Source organism: Patagioenas fasciata, chromosome 3 (assembly GCF_037038585.1).
Source record: "Patagioenas fasciata isolate bPatFas1 chromosome 3, bPatFas1.hap1, whole genome shotgun sequence".
Classification (NCBI taxonomy): Eukaryota; Metazoa; Chordata; class Aves; order Columbiformes; family Columbidae; genus Patagioenas; species Patagioenas fasciata.
In genome coordinates this window covers 118,270,346-118,287,422 of record NC_092522.1, presented here as the reverse complement: position 1 = coordinate 118,287,422, position 17,077 = coordinate 118,270,346, and the positions used below count along the sequence as shown (strand labels likewise).

At 42.6% G+C, this 17,077-nt stretch overlaps 1 protein-coding gene across 2 annotated transcripts in view; it reads right to left on the bottom strand.

The window, feature by feature from the left end:
• The window catches only part of EVA1A (eva-1 homolog A, regulator of programmed cell death), a 214,253-nt gene that overhangs the window by 73,730 nt on the left and 123,446 nt on the right, over window positions 1–17,077 (bottom strand). The gene's annotated exons all lie outside the window — the stretch shown is intronic.

Below are 17,077 nucleotides of genomic sequence, written 5' to 3'. Positions count from 1 at the left end.
AGCAATCTGAAAATACCAGAGGTGCATTTCACCATAGCTCATGTCATTTAAAACCCAAGCGATGTAAAGAAAAAGGAATATATATATTTTTTTTTAGAAAAGCCGCCATTAGTGTAATTCCTACCTACCCGATACCCATTTTATATGATCACAGGATTAGCTGTAGAGCTTTGTATTCTCCACATTGGATGAAAGAAGCTGAATTAAGCCATCAATTAATTCTGACTTCCCTGCTCATTCATTAAGAGTGTACATGGACAGCTGGGGTAGTTCTCTAATTATTTCAGCTGACAATATAGAGCTCATATTCCATCTTGACCAAAGTTTTTAAAAGCCCAGAGAAACAAAAGATTAATTGTAGGAAATTATTTTTAAACATCATATGCTTTAGTCTAGAAATAGAAAGACAAAGATAAAACTCCTGAAAGGAAAGACACAGCTAATGAAAGACTGAGAGGAAATGATTGGACACTCTCAGTTCTGCTGATGGATGTTCTTCTAGCCTTATTAATCAGAAGTTTCTGATGTCAATAACTCACTGACGTATGATAACAGATGAAGGTGTGTTTGGATGCAAAATGATCCATGGTGAAGGACTACAATAAAGGAGGAAAAGGAGGAGGAGCTAAATACAGTTTTAGAAACTGCATCCTCAGCTTGTAAGGACTTGTAGCTAATAAATGTCATTCCTCTTCCACATTATCTAGGAGATTAAGAATGTTTCTCGATGTATAACTGCTGGGAAGCCTCTGTAACACCTTCTCCAGTTACTCCAAGAGGTTTACATTACATCAGTTTCTTTATTTCTCCATCAATTATGGTTTCATTTACAAAGAGGAACTTAAAAGTAGCTTTCTTCTTTTAACCTCTTTTGGAGGAAGTAGGTTCTAGCAGCAGAAAAAGAGAATCCAGGCAAAACACTGATGTTTGCAGCATTTCAAGTTTTGTCAAATTCTGCTTTGAGATTCCAGGAAGATTTCTGATATATCCTTATCCCACTTGAATGATCCTACGACACAGAGGTGCCAGTAAGGTCTCTACACCTTCCATTAGTCTATACACAGAGCTGTTGGTTTCTATTTTCAGCAAAACCACCCAGCTATCAATCTACATGTATCACAGTTTGCGGTTTTCAAGGAAAGCATTTCCCAGAGCACTTCAGAAGTAAATAAGTGCATTTAAGATGCTATTACTGATGAATCAGTTCCATTCTCTGCTTTTTACTTGTGGTTTTTATGCTGCAGAAGACAGCCCTGATCATCCGAAGCAAACCAAATCCATTCTTGTACACTGCAAATTCAAAACTGAAGGTTATTAACACGGTAGTTTGTCAATAAGGCAAAATTTCCCTTGAGCACTGAAAGACAGAGCCATACCAGACACCTAGGAGAGAAAGGACAGACATGCCATGGATGCCTTTGAGGATGCTTTCAATTGAGATACAAATCTGTGTGCTGCATCACGTAGGTTTTAACCAGTTTTGTCACAACACGGAGAGATCTCCAGGCTGGTGCCCTACCAGTCTGTCAATGCTGCTTCGTGCTGCAGGACAGCACTTGGTAGAATCATAGAATGTCCTGAGTTGGAAGGACCCACAAGGATCATGGAGTCCAACTCCTGTCCCTGCACAGGACAACCCCACAGTTCACACCGTGTGTCTGAGGACGTTGTCCAGTCTCTTCTTGAACACTGTCAGGCTTGGGGCCGTGACACCTCCCTGGGGAGCCTGTTCCAGTGTCCAGCACCCTCTGCGTCAAGAACCTTTTCCTAATGTCCTCAGAGCTTCCTTTGCTGGGATTATAACTGAGGTCTCTCCAGCACCATCTACCCAAACACTTCCAGGTTGCAGCAGCTAACAGGGAGATAGATTCACTGAGGAGTCAAAGGGACAGCCTTTTCCTATAGAAAATAAGGATCATTTATCCCTGTAATGACTGCTTGGTACTCCATAGAATACTGGGGATGGTATTTCTGTTATTTCTGTTCTTGCCAAGGTTTCTATATCTAGCTATGTTTAAAGGGAAGTACTGAAAACACACATGAATGGACATTAAATTACAGTATTTTCCTCCGGGCTTTCTAAACAGTCATGAGCAAGAACAGAAGACAAGTACATGATAACATAAATTCTAAGATGAGATGTGTAATTTTATCCATGTAGAAACTGAAAGAGTGGAGAAGAGGAAGCTCTAGCATCTGAGAAAAAGAAAGCAGAATACCTGCTGTCCAGAGGTGCAGTCTGAGGTCTGCTGTGAATAGATCCACGAATCTGTGTCGTGGAAATGAGTTGGAATTACTGTCCCAGGTAACACACTCCACTGGAGCAGTCTAACTCATCTCAGGGGGATAGATAAGACTTCCAGATATGATTCTTGCTAGATGTCTGGCTATAGACAAGTGATCATTAGCAGACTATTTTAAGATAATCTTCAGCTGAGACACACCACTTCCACCCCTAGAGCACTTAATTCTTAAAATGCAAAGAATTGAGTGCTTGCAATCAGCATAGGAACAACCTTAAATTACACCTTCATGCTACAAAGCCTCTGCTGTTGAAATATGAAGGCAGATCAAAGAAATAAAGAGGTATCCAAGTCCTCTTTCCATTGCTCTTGAATGAAGTATGGTAAGGATTTCTAGCTCTGATTCAGGCCTGGAAGCACACCTGGAAGCGTCTACCCTTGCATTCATAAGATTTGTGCTACAGTCAAGAAATCATGATTTCTACAAATATCAGAGATGATGAAGAAGATTCTTGCCCTGAAACTAAACAATATTGTTCACTGTATTACATTGAGACTGACTCCTTAAAAGCTGCTAATGCCACAGCCATGAAGTGTCAGCTGCAGAGCCTGAGACTGCCATAGCAATGTTCTTGTGAAGTCAACTGGAAATCCACCCCTGAGCTAAGACATGCAAATCTTCCCAAACCACATGGTTGTTCTGCATTTGACACAATGGTAAAAAATTACACGTATCAACTAGGAGTCCCTTCACTGCAACTCACTGCACTACACTCAACGAGTACCCCTTACCTGCATTAGGGAAAGAATTGTAACATGAGAAAAGGGGGAGTATTTGCCCAGAGAGGTGATAGATGCCCCATCCCTGGAGACATCCCAGGCCAGGCTGGATGATTGTGGTGATTGTGAAGAAACCCCCTCCTTCCTGGCATGGCATTTGTTGAACTGAATAGCTGGAAAGCCCTTTAAATTGGGAGGTGGAGCTACCTCTGGCCACAGGAACAGCCACGTCTCCAGCAGCAGCACTGCTGCTAGAAACATTACATAAATGAGTTCATGTCGGGTCACATCACAGAAGATGGTCAGAGGCAGAAACACTCCAGTAGGCATCATTTTTCCACAGCACAGCCAAAAGCAGGCAATTTCTTAAAAGCAGTAAAACACCACTGTGTTTGCGGGACACATTTGTTAATAGCAGAATGGTTTCACAGTCAGCTTGCATCACGGAGTCCAACATCACCTTTGCTGCACTAAGTTGGTGAAAGTGACATAAATTTTAAATGAACAGTCATTGAAATTAAGGCACATAACTCACTGGGAGACCTTCTGTGGAAACCTCCATGTTCTTGAGGCCAAAGATCTGTTCCCAGATCCAAATCCATTCAGTAGCTACTTATCCACAAACATGTCTCGCATGTTGGAGAAGAAAACAGGAAACCAAGGATCTTGTTCTTGAAAATTAAAAATGTAATAATACGCAGAGGAGCCATGAAAGCCTCCATCCTGCTTGCATAGCACTGCTGATGATTTCTCATTTCTAACAGTGATTACAGAGGAGAAAGAAACACAGAATACCATGGAAGAGCAGACATTGTGACTCAAGAGACTCAGCAAGAAGAACATTTGCTCTGTCAGAAGCCCTCAAGGCAGGAACAGGGGTTTCCAAACCATTCAGGACATTCCAAGCTCAGAACTGGAAATACTCATGGTCCTGGAATTGCACAGGAAAACTATATCATGGCACCAAAAAGGGCTTCACACATAGGAAACTTTGGCAACTGCTGCTCTTAAGGTTTTTGATTAAATGCTGGTAGTCATGTCTTGTTAAGGGTTAATTGACTGTATAAAGTCTCAGTGTTGCATTTCTACCCTTGGGAGGCTGATGAATTTGAGCAAGAGTTGTAACACACGAGCAAGCTGCCAGAAAAAAAACAGGACAAATAAAACTTACTGGACCTCCCTGAAGCTTATAAATTCTGCCCCAACTTGTTATCAGATGGCAAACCCTTCTCAGTAACTTCAGCGTGCATCAAAACTAGTCATTGCAAAGAAGCATAGTCATGCTCTGTGAGAATTATCAGCTATTTATAATCACATCTCGCTTTGGTTTTTAGCCATTAACCATTGGCCCACCTGTATACCCAGAACTCAGTCTTGCCAACATGTTCTGGACTCTGAGCTAAGATTCCTGAATCAAATATCCCTTCTTCCTGACTTGTGCCACAGCAACACTTCAATCTGAAATCCCCAGTGCCTCAGAGAAGGAACGTCTCTTTCCAACATGCAGTCATGCAGCTGACCATGAATCCCGATGATAAGTTCCCATACACCGTATTTGAATAACACATTTCAGGATGGGTTGGCTAGATGAATACAACTATGGGACAGATATGGACATGGAGATATCGTGACACAAGAAACTCAGACAGGTGAGAACATCACTGCACATCAATCCTGTCTTCTATCATCTAGCCCAGCTTCCCAAAGAATTCTGAAATTACTCCTGTGCTCTGATCTTTGTCATCTGAGCTCAGGACATCTCTAAGACACAGTAAAGGTCCAGAAAAAGAAAATGGTAAGAAACATGATCCTCTGGCTCAATGGAAAGAGAAAAAAAAAAGTCTCATCAAAATGGTGAAATGAATTCCTTCAGGAACTGCAGGCTACTTCAAATCCCATCCTTTTTCACTACAAGTATGTGGTGCAATTCTTCAGCATCTCCTGCACGAAATAAAATACATAAGAGGATATGTATTTCACAGAAATCAAACCACCTTAAAATCTTTTCAAAATAATGTGCTGCACTACAAACACTCCTCCCCAGAGGGGAGGCTGTGAAAACAATAGTTGAAAGATGTATAATCATTTTGCCTAATGCACTACTGGAAGATGTTCAAGTGTTTTTCTGATGAGTGTAGAAATAGAACAGAAAATAGAATAGTTCAGTTCAGGCCAGGTGACGTGATCTTCCCAAAGATTCTTCGTATCCATTTGCTGAAGAAGCACAGAACCCAAGAGATTCTGTTCACAGACACTGCTACTCAGAAGGGAGTATGATACAACAATTAAAAAAAATCACATTTAGAATAATATTAAAAATTAAAAGCCCTTAGTGAAATCCAGTACTTGCTTGTATGTATGCCACCAGCTCACTGCAACACAATGTTTTGTGTAACTCCTGGAAGATTTTAGAAGGTGGTAAAAAAGTTGATGGTCTCCATACACCATATACATTACAAAGGTATACATAGGCCTATCTACACGAGCTTATTATCATGGGCTTGTCTCCTGCACATCAGTGCCAGGCAAAAACACAGAACAGCTGTGATGGGACTCAACAAATAAATAATTAATCTTCATCAAAAATGGGTAATGGAAAAGAAATCCTGTTAAATTAATCCAGTCTCACATTTGACGAGCCTACAAATGAGGTCGATAAAAGTAATAGGTTTGATGTAATGGGCTTCTGAAAAGTACCAGAATTGAGTTATTGAGTAATAAATTCGACTGGTTTAAAATCAGCATCGTACAGTGTAGATGAATTGGAGACCAACTAGCTGATACCTCTCCAAGTGAAACAGTAAACTGCAACTGCTTGCTCTGTGAGTGATCTTGCCTTACTAGCTGCTAGTTAATATTTTCACTGTTGACATGGGAAAAATGTTAAATTATTACTTAGTAAGGTTGAGAAATTTTGGGAAGTGGAATGGAATGAAGAGGACAATAAAGCAAAGCAATCCAGAGAGCAACCCAGTAAACTGCACACAAGCCAACAACAGGAATTTCAACACAGATGTATGCAAAGTCCTGACTGTAAGATTAAACAGTGAAGATCTGGTTTCTCAGAAAAGAGAAAGGAGGTCAGAAGCAAAATGAAAAAAGCCTAGCAAGTTATAGAATCTAATTCATTTAATATGAACTACCAGACTGACACCTTCAGCAAGGTAATTAATGTACTAGAGAAGTAATATGAAGTCAAATAAGCAAAGAAATTATGCATCATCCCAATCTGTTGTTGGTGCAACTGCTGCAGGTATTCAGAGCCTATTTCAGAGCCTGCAGATACTAAGAAATGGGAAAGAATTCAGGTAAAAGCCACAAGAATGAATGAAGAATTGGGAAATCTCATTCTGAAGAAAGACACGGAATAATTACCTCTTTAATTTTACAAACAAAAGGCTAAGCGGTTTCTTAATCACAGACTTAGTAGTTAAAGAGAAAATCAGACTTAGTAGTAAAAGAGAGAATAAAAATTCTAAAAGGTTTCTTCAGCCTTAAGAGTTAAAGATTGATCCAGTAATGGCCAATAGCTAGACATTGAATCTAGACACTCAGAACAGAAACAAACCAGTTTCTTTGACAATTTTACAAGGGTATGAGATACTTACAGTCACTGGGAATCTTCAAATCAATTGTTTTAAAGTTTCACTCCTGTCCAAACAGCAACTAATTGAGGAAAGTCTTACAGCCTCTTGGTCTCAGTAACCTATCAATTAAGTGACAGGGATTCAAAGGCCTCTGTGGGAGGAGGTTTTATAACCTAATAAACTTCATCTCTTGGGAAAAGCTCCATGGGATCCTGCTTTTTTCTTAACACACTACTAATGGGCCACACTGAGTAACCAATTCCTTCGTTTTCTGTTCCCACCAAAGAATAATTAAAATAATGATCTTTCAGCAGTAATGGATAATAATACCTTTTCTAACACTTATAAAGAATGCTTAGAAAATGAATAAAGCAAATAATTCTTAGTTCTTAGTCATTCCTCCCACTCAAATCCCAAACCAATGTTCATTTAAGCACAGGAATATGTGATGAATGTTTCCTTCAACCAAGCACCAGAAAAGGAGAAGAAGGAAATTTGGTCATTGTTACCCTCAGACTGCCGTATTTTATGATAACTCTACCCTCAGGTGTCTCTCCCTCGGGTCATCTGTTACCTCTTTGTCCTTGATAATGCATGTTTAGCAGTCCTGTTGAGGGGAGGAGGGCATGGTGCTACCGGGGAAAGGGAATCACAGAATCATAGAATAGTTTGGGTTGGAAGAGTGCTTCCAAGGTCATCCAGTGCCACCCCTGCCATGAGCAGGGACATCTTCACCCAGCTCAGGTTGCCCAGAGCCCTGTCTGGGATGTCTCCAGGGATGGGGCATCCACCATCTCTCTGGGCAACCTGATCTGAGTGAAGAAGTCCCTGCTCATGGCAGGTTTACCACCCTCATTGTAAAAAAATTCTCCCTCATGTCTGGCCTGAATCTCCCCTCCTTTAGTTTAAAATCCTTAACTCCTGTCCTATCCTAACAGGCCCTGCTAAAAAACCTGTTCCAAATGTGCTCCCGTGGTTAACATACTCTCTCTCTTCATCCTCACCTGCCTTTTGGCTGTGGCTTGTCCCTTTTATCACTCATGTTTTAATCTGCCTCCTAATCTCCATCCTGCTATTCAGTGTCTAAACACTGTGAATGTTTCCTTAAAACCACAAAGAAGCAACCCCCATTGTGTAAATGAAACTAATTAAGACATTCCCTGCCCCAGGCAGTTTGCAATACAGAATGTAAACCACCCTTGTTGAACTGGTGGCCTGCAAACTGAATCCACCACAGACAGTCCCACCATGTTTCTTCCCAAACCTTGCAGGAGACACGCACAGCAATGTAGCAGCTCCTGGAGCAGCGCAGCAATGTCTAAAGGATTAATAATTTCTATGGGTTCTTACAATTAGAGAGAGATAGTGCCAATAAATGCATTTGTTGGGCACACTGTAACTCTTGTCCTGTTCCTCTTTCCATATGTGAGATGGGGCCACCTGTCCAGCTTCTTTTCCCCAGGTGTGTGCAGCAAGGCAAGCTGCATTGTAGTACTTAAAAGGGGTTGATAAGAAAGATGAGGACAGACTTTTTAGCAGGGCTGGTTGCAATAGGACAAGTGGTGATCGTTTTAAACTGAAGGAGGGGAGATTCAGGCCATACATGAGCAAAAATTTTTTACAGTGAGGGTGGTGAGACCCTGGCCCAGGTTGCTCAGAGAGGTGGTGGATGCCCCATCCCTGGAGACATCCCAGGCCAGGCTGGAGGCGGCTCTGAGCAACCTGATCTGGGTGAAGACGTCCCTGCTCATGTCAGGGGTTGGACTGGATGACCTTGGAAGCACTCTTCCAACCCAAACTATTCTATGATTCTGTGATCCCTTTTCCCAGCTAGCACCGTGCCCTCCTCCCCTCAACAGGACTGCTAAACATGAATTACCAAGGACAAAGAGGTAACAGATGACCCGAGGGACTAAATCTCCAAACTAAAAGCAATGATGATTGTCCCCAAAGAAACATCTTAAAGTGCAGCTTCCACTGAATAAATCCCCCTGGGAGAGGTCCTACACCCCTGGAAACAGGATGGGGAACACTAAATTATTAAGGAAACAGAGACCCTAAAACTTCCCATTGCCTCACCAGCCCTCTGTCTGAAAAGCTTAACAGTAACAATATACTTGACAGAATCATGGTACACGTTCAAGTACCAGTACAATGAAGCAGCATGTTTATGGGGTCAGCCAGAAATCTCTGGTATGGAGATTCCAGTGTGGACAAAATTGGACACTGAGCCATACTGGAAACCGAGAGAACTCAAGTTTGCGCCAAATGGTGGACCTCATAGACCTAGATTTCAAAGTGAAGCATCTACAGACAGATGCAATCACTAGAACTCTAGGTAGGGCTCCCAGACTAAAGGTTTTGGCACCATTTTCCGTGATTCTGATTTATCCAAAATTTGTCAGATCAAAATTTCTAAGTATCAATGTTTTGGCAAGCATGATCTCTCCCAAGATGAGCACCATCCCAGCACTGAGTTTACATCATAGCCAACCCTCCTTCCAAACCATTAATGAGGATCTTAAGCAAAAACAGTTTAACATTGTTCCTACCGCTCCCCTGAGGTATCTCCCACCAAGTGTTGGCATTTATTCATCACTATGTGTTTCTGATCCCTCCAGCCTGTTTTCAGTCTGTTTTATAATCTTCATCTCCAGTCACTCAAAATTATTTTTTTCAGCTCAGTCTTCCTGAAACAATAAATTAATTGCCTCAGTACATGAACAAACATCTTGTTTATGCAGATTAAATGACCACATCCTTTTTGTCTACTTGATGTGCAGATGGATCAAACTAAATGATTAAGTTACGTCTGGATTTGCTTCTTACAAATCTATGCATGTGTCGTTCATGTTCCTTTTCAATGGTAAAGTTAACTTGTGTAGAGGGTCTTCATACTGCCTACATGCCTCTAAAGGAGCTGAATTAATAACTAAAATGTGCTCTGAGTCACACAGAAAACTCAATAAACTTCTTCACCAGGGATGAGGTTTGCTTTAACTGCTTACAGATTGACTTTGTTTAGTATATTCTCCATTATTCTGTTACAATGAAATTCAGTCTTTTTCCATCATGTACATTCTGTTTTGGCAAGTATCTTGAGGGTTAGCTAACATGCACATGGCTCCATGTCAATGCATGGCACAGCAAATTCTTCTTCTTTCCTTTTTTAGACTGTTTTACTAGAGATAGGAGCCAAAGTTACTGAATAGTTACTAGCTCTTTTACTGACTGCAGTTTATACATTAAGATCAATACAATATTTTATTCTCTGTCCTCTGGTTCTTGTTCGCTTCTTCTGGTTTGCAAAGACAACTGCACATGAGCCAGCTTCTTCTCTAATCACTATAAAAACATAGCAGGCAGATCTGGTTTCCCAAATTTTATTTCTAAGATTTTCCTGGTTCCCATATCCCTGAAGCTCATCTCACAGAGGTCACGTTCTGCTCCACTCCCAACGTATTCAGTTAATGTCAGCATCAGGAGATAGCACAGAAGTTCCATAAATCCATCAGTACTGACTTCAAGTTCCAATTCTGTGGGGCTTCCTAATGCTGTTGAACAGTTTGAGGTCTAATGTGGGATGAAAGGAGACAAGGCGAGGTAAATATGTCACTTCCACTCACAGTTCAGCTTATGGATGTTTCCTAACTTGGTGAAAGCCAGCTAACCCACAGGAATAGCAGTGAGGTATCTTGGCATGGGAAAATGTTAATGCCTAGAGGCACTCTGCAGAGAGAACTTTTTTTTTCTGCCACATAGAATGAGGGTCACTCCAGTAATAAGAATAGGATTCTGGATCAGTTTAATGTCTGAATCATCAACTTTCTGTAATTAAGTGGGGGGAGCATGGTCATGAAGAAAGCGTTCTTCATTTCTTTGCATCATTCCACTAAACATAAATGTGAATTTTCATCAGGAGAAATAAAATAGCTATTTCAACAGAGAGATCCTGAAGTTTAGAGACACGAGCCCCCAAAAAAGAACCCAAAATTTTGAGCAGGAAAATGATGTAAATTGAAGAAAATTAAGTGGACTCTACAAGGGGCCCAACCCTTTTAGAGCAGACAGACTTCTCCAAAGAGAGGGGAAGAGAACTACTTGTTCCAGCTGCCCTGTGACTCAGACTGACATAAACGTAATAACTGGCCAGGGCTGTTCTGGGGCGGCAAAGTGGGGAGAAAATAAAGGCCAAGTACCACCTTGGTTCAAAAGGTGTGAAACTTTCAAGTAACTGAACACCAAATGATTGAATATCTCTGGCTCCCTACTGTGTCCTACCGGTCAGAATATCTACTGTATGCATATGCAAATGAAACACAAACTTAGAGATGAGGGTAGACAACGGTTCCAACCTTACCTGAAGTACTTATATCTGAACACCTCATCACTTACTCGAGTTCTGTAAAGAGAACTGAGCACATCTGAATATGTGGTAAAGATCTTCAGAACAACCAGTCTTTTAGAGAGCTTCTGCCTTGGGCTGTGGATCCTAATAGAGGATCTCAAAGAAAGTTGTGGAATCCAGTAGTGGTTATTTGATAAAATAAGAAAAGCAAGACAAAAAAGAACAAAATGGACTAGATAAGTCTCTTGATATCAGCATCTGTGACTCTCTTGCTATCAGCAGTGTGACACTGAATTATTTGCCTCTGGTGTCTTGAATAAGACCTATTGAAATGAGGAACAGCACATCTCAAGCAATTTTTTAAAATCACTTCAAGTCTCTGAGTGATGTTAATGATCACAGACTGAGGGTGGAGTGCAGCAAGGTGAATGGCATGATGAATGGCAGATGACAAACATCCACCTTTCTGATGAGCTTCTGTGCACGTCCATGGACTCCCTCACTACACCTCATTACATCCTACTCTTTACCTTACTTACCGTCATCCCTATCCTGGAACATATCTTCTTTTTTTTTTTTTAAATAGAGATCTGAAACAGAGAGGAAATAAATGACTTGTCTAAGGTCACCCAGACCTGCCCAGTTCTCCAGCACTGATCCATCACTCGTGCTTTTGGAACTGCAGACAAATCCTATGGCAGGTGGGTCTTTAAGGACGTGCTCAGAACTCTGCTGCTGCCTCCCTTTACGACAACCTCTAATCACCAGACATTGCAAAACCTCTCACGAGTAGGCAGAACAGTTAAGGGCATAAGTACCAGCGTCAGACCTTGTGAAGGTGCTTCATGTTTGGTGTATGTGCTCTAGGAGCTGTCAAATATAAAGACACTCAAGAAGTTTCTTGCAGAAGTATTCACAGAGACAGCCTGTCTCCACATGTCTATCAATGATATTCACGTGTCAACACTTCCAGGCTAGGAACTTAAGATGCCTTCACCTGTTATAGAGTTGCAATAGCCATTATTGTTAATTCATAAATGGGGAAAGTCAGGCACACAAAAAGTAAAAAAAAATTCTTCTGCAGTAACTCACAGATTAGAGTTGGAATAAGAGAAATAAATAAATCCTGGCTCCAGTATCCTGAATTATCGACAAGTGATCAAACCACTCCTCTCAGAGTTTTCTATTCCATTCCCTTCCCACCACAGAATCATAGAATGTCCTGAGTTGGGAGGACCCACAAGGATCATGGAGTCCAACTCCTGTCCCTGCACAGGACAACCCCACAGTTCACACCGTGTGTCTGCGGACGTTGTCCAGTCTCTTCTTGAACACTGTCAGGCTTGGGGCCGTGACACCTCCCTGGGGAGCCTGTTCCAGTGTCCAGCACCTTCTGGGTGAAGAACCTTTTCCTCATGTCCAACCTGAGTCTTCCCTGGCACATCTTCCTGTCACATCACCAGCCCCACCTTCCTCTGACTGCCAATCATTTCTCCCTTTGCTATTGCCAGTTCCATTTCTATGGGCTTTCCCACTGTCCCAGCAATGATTCTTTCCTCCCAGTTCTGCAGCTTTACCTTGTGTCTTTCCCTAAATTTCATTGCACCAGGCCATCTCCTTAGGATCGGAGCTGCTTCTCAGGATGAAAACATGCAGCTGCTGGTAGCTGGAAAGTCACCAGCTGAGTCCACGTTCCCCCTAGCTATGCTGTGGGAGGATGCTGAGTGACAATGTCAGCAGTAAGAGGCCTTGGCTGCCTGTTCAGTACCCTGGAAGAAGCCCCTAGTCACAGGAAAAGAGAACTGAAGGAGAAAGGTTGCTCCTCGCGGCCTCACCTGAATGATATTTCATCCAGTGCGAAGAACATGTTGACAGAACGGTCTGTGTGTCACTGCAGATGAGAGATTCTTGGCCCATGGGGACGTGTCTCCACCAGTCACCTCGACTCCAGTAAGCAGGTAGACAACCAGCTAGGACTCCTGCTCACCCGTAGCCAGAGGATGAAGACACAGAATTTCAGTCTGCTCATAAAAAGGGCTGTCAGGTAGAGCAGTGGGAGGGCACAGGCAGGACAGCCAGCTCCCTTGTGTCACATGGAAGGAACCAGGATGAGGAGCATGTATATTTATGGCACTGCTGTCCCGATTGGAGCACACAGGGGTTTGAAACTGTACATTTTTCATGTTAATTTATTTTTAGGCTTGGGAGGAAGGGTTGGACCTACTGTTTGTGAGCATATCACTGACCTGCCCCTTGGGTCTGTTAATCTATGATGTCCTCCCCCAGTGCATCCCTTTCAGGATATATTTCATTAGCTAAACCTAACAACACACAATTTGTTCTCAGGACACATAGTGGTCAAATAATGGGAATAGTATGGTATGAAACTGCAGGGAAAAGGGTTTGAGCAGAGCACAGGTACTCTCCAAGCCTGCCTTCCCAAGCAGTGTGTCTCCTAGTGATGAAATGCAATATTAACAAATAACACGACAGAAAGCATAAATAAACAAGACATGGCAGTGCCTCTTAAAAATAAATGTTGCTCCATGATCTTTTTCCCAGGAGAACGGAGTTTCCAGTGTGCTAGCTCTCTCTGCGTGTGGTATCACATACTGTATGGTCTGTTCCCTATAAGCTCTCAACACGTGCTATGAATCTGCCTCTGCAGTACAAGTGTTCTAAATCAGATGCTTATGCCTTCTTCTGATCTTCTGCAATCACATGTACATACGTCAGATTTTGCCACAGGCTATCTATCATTTCTCCCTTTCCAGCATCTGAAACTCATGACCCACAATTTGGTTTTATGTATGTTTTACTCCAGTTTCCACATAATCACACAGGAAACTTTAATTCTCACCTTATGAGGCTAAACACAAACACATAACACAGGACACGGGCTGCAGTTCTTATCCTTGTCTTTCATAAGTGTCATGACTGTATCTCTGATCACCAACACGCTGTATTTCTCACAATGGATGGAAAGATATCTGATCCAAATTCCATTGCAAGCAAAGCCTTACCCTTCATGGTTAGTTGTTTACCTGCATCATTTTGCACCTCCTACTCCAAAGTGACACCTAAAGTCGCTGGGCAATTGCTGCCTTCTGAGCTCCCCTCATTTCAGCTGTGGATTAAGCACAGTGGTGATGCATGAAGTGGGCATTTTCCATTACTATAAAACAGATAATTCTGCAAAGGCGTGCATCACCCTGTAATAACCCACAGCACACTGTAAGCTTGTGTCACACTGGCGCCAGTATGGTGATGAAGTAGGTACAGATCTCCTGCGGGCATCAAGTGGAAGCAGCCCCATCCACTGCAGACTCATCATGTCTCATGGCTGAGACTTGCCTCTCTCATCTCCTTCTACTCTTTCACCAGGAATTCACCATGTCCAGCCCTTTCCCCTTCCGACTGCAAGCGGCAGACACAGCTGGTCAGCATCATCCACCTTCCAGTCACCTCTAAGGCCACAAAAAGGAAAAGAAGCTGTGGATCACCCCAGCCCCTGGCTTATTGCAACCACCTACCAGCTGTCCAAACCCTTATGTCTCAAGGACTGACATAATTTGGCACAGCGCTCACCAGCAATCCTGATTCGAGTAGGGCTCACCCACTGCAATCTGACATTGTGTTAGACATGTCTCATCCTCTCCAATGGCACATTTCTGTTTACAGTGAAGGAACATGACTCTTCCTGAAGGGCATATCCCAGGCACAGGGAGATTTCTAGCAGGGATACGCCCTTGCTGGTTGGATGCAAGAAGATAAAGGATTTTTTAGCACTCTGTAAAGGGACTAGCTGGGCAGTAGTGACAGGTGAAATGGTCTTGCAAAGTACCCACCCTATGCATGAAGCAGACAGCAGAGAAGAAATCGGAGGAGCCCTGTAAACAACTGGTTAAGCTTTAGCCACAAGCTGTTTCAGCTGCTTTGAGTACAGCCTCTATCACCTTCCAGCTGGGGCTGGAAAACATCAGGTCTGCTCTGCCTGTGGGGCTTTGCGAATTTGTATATTCTGAACTATTGCCAGAAGTAACTTTGATGCTGGAGGGATCAGTGCTGGGCCCTCTGCAGCGCATCAGTAAGGCAGCGACTTATCCATGGAGGAGAGAACCTGGGGAAATTCCCTCCCACTCTAAACTATTTCTTGGCTCTTTACACTAGTTATCAGCCCTTGGGAATATGCTTTCCTCTCTCCGTACTTTTCTGTGGTCTGCATTATCATTTGCTAAATATTAGCGCGTGCTATTTATCATGAGGTCTGCAACCCTCGTCCACTCCAGGGATTTTGCTACTAAGTCACAGCAATAAATTTCCTGATATTATATGGGCTTTATAGCACTAGGAGGCACACAGCTGAAATTATTATCTTGGAGCCTTCAACCCCTAATGTCACAGTGAAACCTTAGTCACAAAAGGCAAGGAGGATGCACACGAACACAGGTTGTTTATACTCACAGGAGATTCAGACTCAGGGTCCAAGTCTGCTTACTAATAATGACAGTTATTTTGGCTCCACTGGTTTCATAACATGTTCGAAAGGCTCAGGGAAACCACATCATCTGCAGCTCCCTTTCAACAGCATGTTTGATTCATAAGGACTGCTAGGCAAGTGAAGGAAAATGGGAGTGTTTGTGGACTGGGAATCAGTTATAATAACATCATAGTGACCAAAATGAACCACCACAGCCTACAATTACTGCTGTTCCTCTGTGTTTATGCAGAAATGAATAATCTGAGACCTGACTCAGAACCTGTTGACTCCACTGAATGGTTTTGCAGCAGGTTCTAGGACCCACTTGGACAAGATTTCATCCCTTAATGACCTGCTTCATCCACCATGTTCAAGGAGTTTGGCCTTGATCCCTGCAATAGCTTTTGTCTAAGAAGGGTTCCAAACCTAGACTAGAAAAGTTACTCCAACACCTTCTCATTTCTGAACCCCAAAGCCCTTCTCTGACTCATTCTTGGTTAATGACTAGAAATTCTCCAGCTTCTCCGGGCTACAGGATATGATCCCAAGCACCTTCAAAGCACAACAGAGTCCAGACTAAACTGGTAAAACTTAATAACAAGCATTATGTTGGGGGGTTATATTTATTAAAGAAACCAATTAAATGCTACTCTAATGTACATGTCCAAAAGAAATACTGGTCTAAGGAGCCTGTATTTTTAAAAGTTATCAAATTAGCCCAGCTTGGTTTCCATTGCAAATCTAAACAATCATGGATGTTGTCCAACAACTCACTTTTTCCTTCCAAACAGGCTGAGAAATCACAGGCAAAGCCATTAGTATCAGAGAGGAGACATCCTCCAGCCCTGAATGTACCAGACAGAGGCACATGGAGCAGATGCTGCTGAGAAGGGGAGTTCTGGAAAAGAAGATTTGTTGAGTGGCTGAGTGGCCGTGTCCCATGTGCAGAGGGAACAACTGGCATTACCAGGTTTCACTTTGCAAACTCATGGTAACAAAAACAAGAGTAAGAATCGGAAAAAAATGTTTTAGAACAGCCTAAAAGCAAAAAATGGAGCGCTTTCCCCTGCAGTGGCAGGGCACTGCTCTCTATCCCTCTCTTGCTCTCATACTATCATGGGAGCCAAGGCAGAAAACGCTCCCACATTCAGGGTTCGCTGGCCATTCCCTGGCCAATGCAAGACTTACTCTCCATCAGACAAGGGCCAGATTGTCTCAATATTTCCCCTGGAAGGGATTGTTCTGCAGCCCCACAGCCCTTTCTGGAAGTAAAGCTGTACTGATCTGGAGCAGGGATGTTTCTGAGTATGCCAGGCTGCTGAATGCAGTAGCCTGTTATGCCAGAAAGATTGAAGAATAAACAAAGAGGGACTGGAAGAATAATGATCAATAAACCTCCTTGATCTGGAGGTCAAATCCAGGGCATATCTATATTAATAAACCAAAGGGCTCAAGCACTGGCTTGCAATTGTATGCATGTTGTAATTAACAAAATTCCCAGAGATGTTTTGGCCTGTGCCCACCCAAACAGCATCCTGGCATGGTCCAGGGGCATTTCACTGCAGATAGTTTGGGTATAGAGAGTTTTTCTATGCAAATGTGAGCCATGCTTGGCCACTTGCCCTTAGGGCCAGAGAAC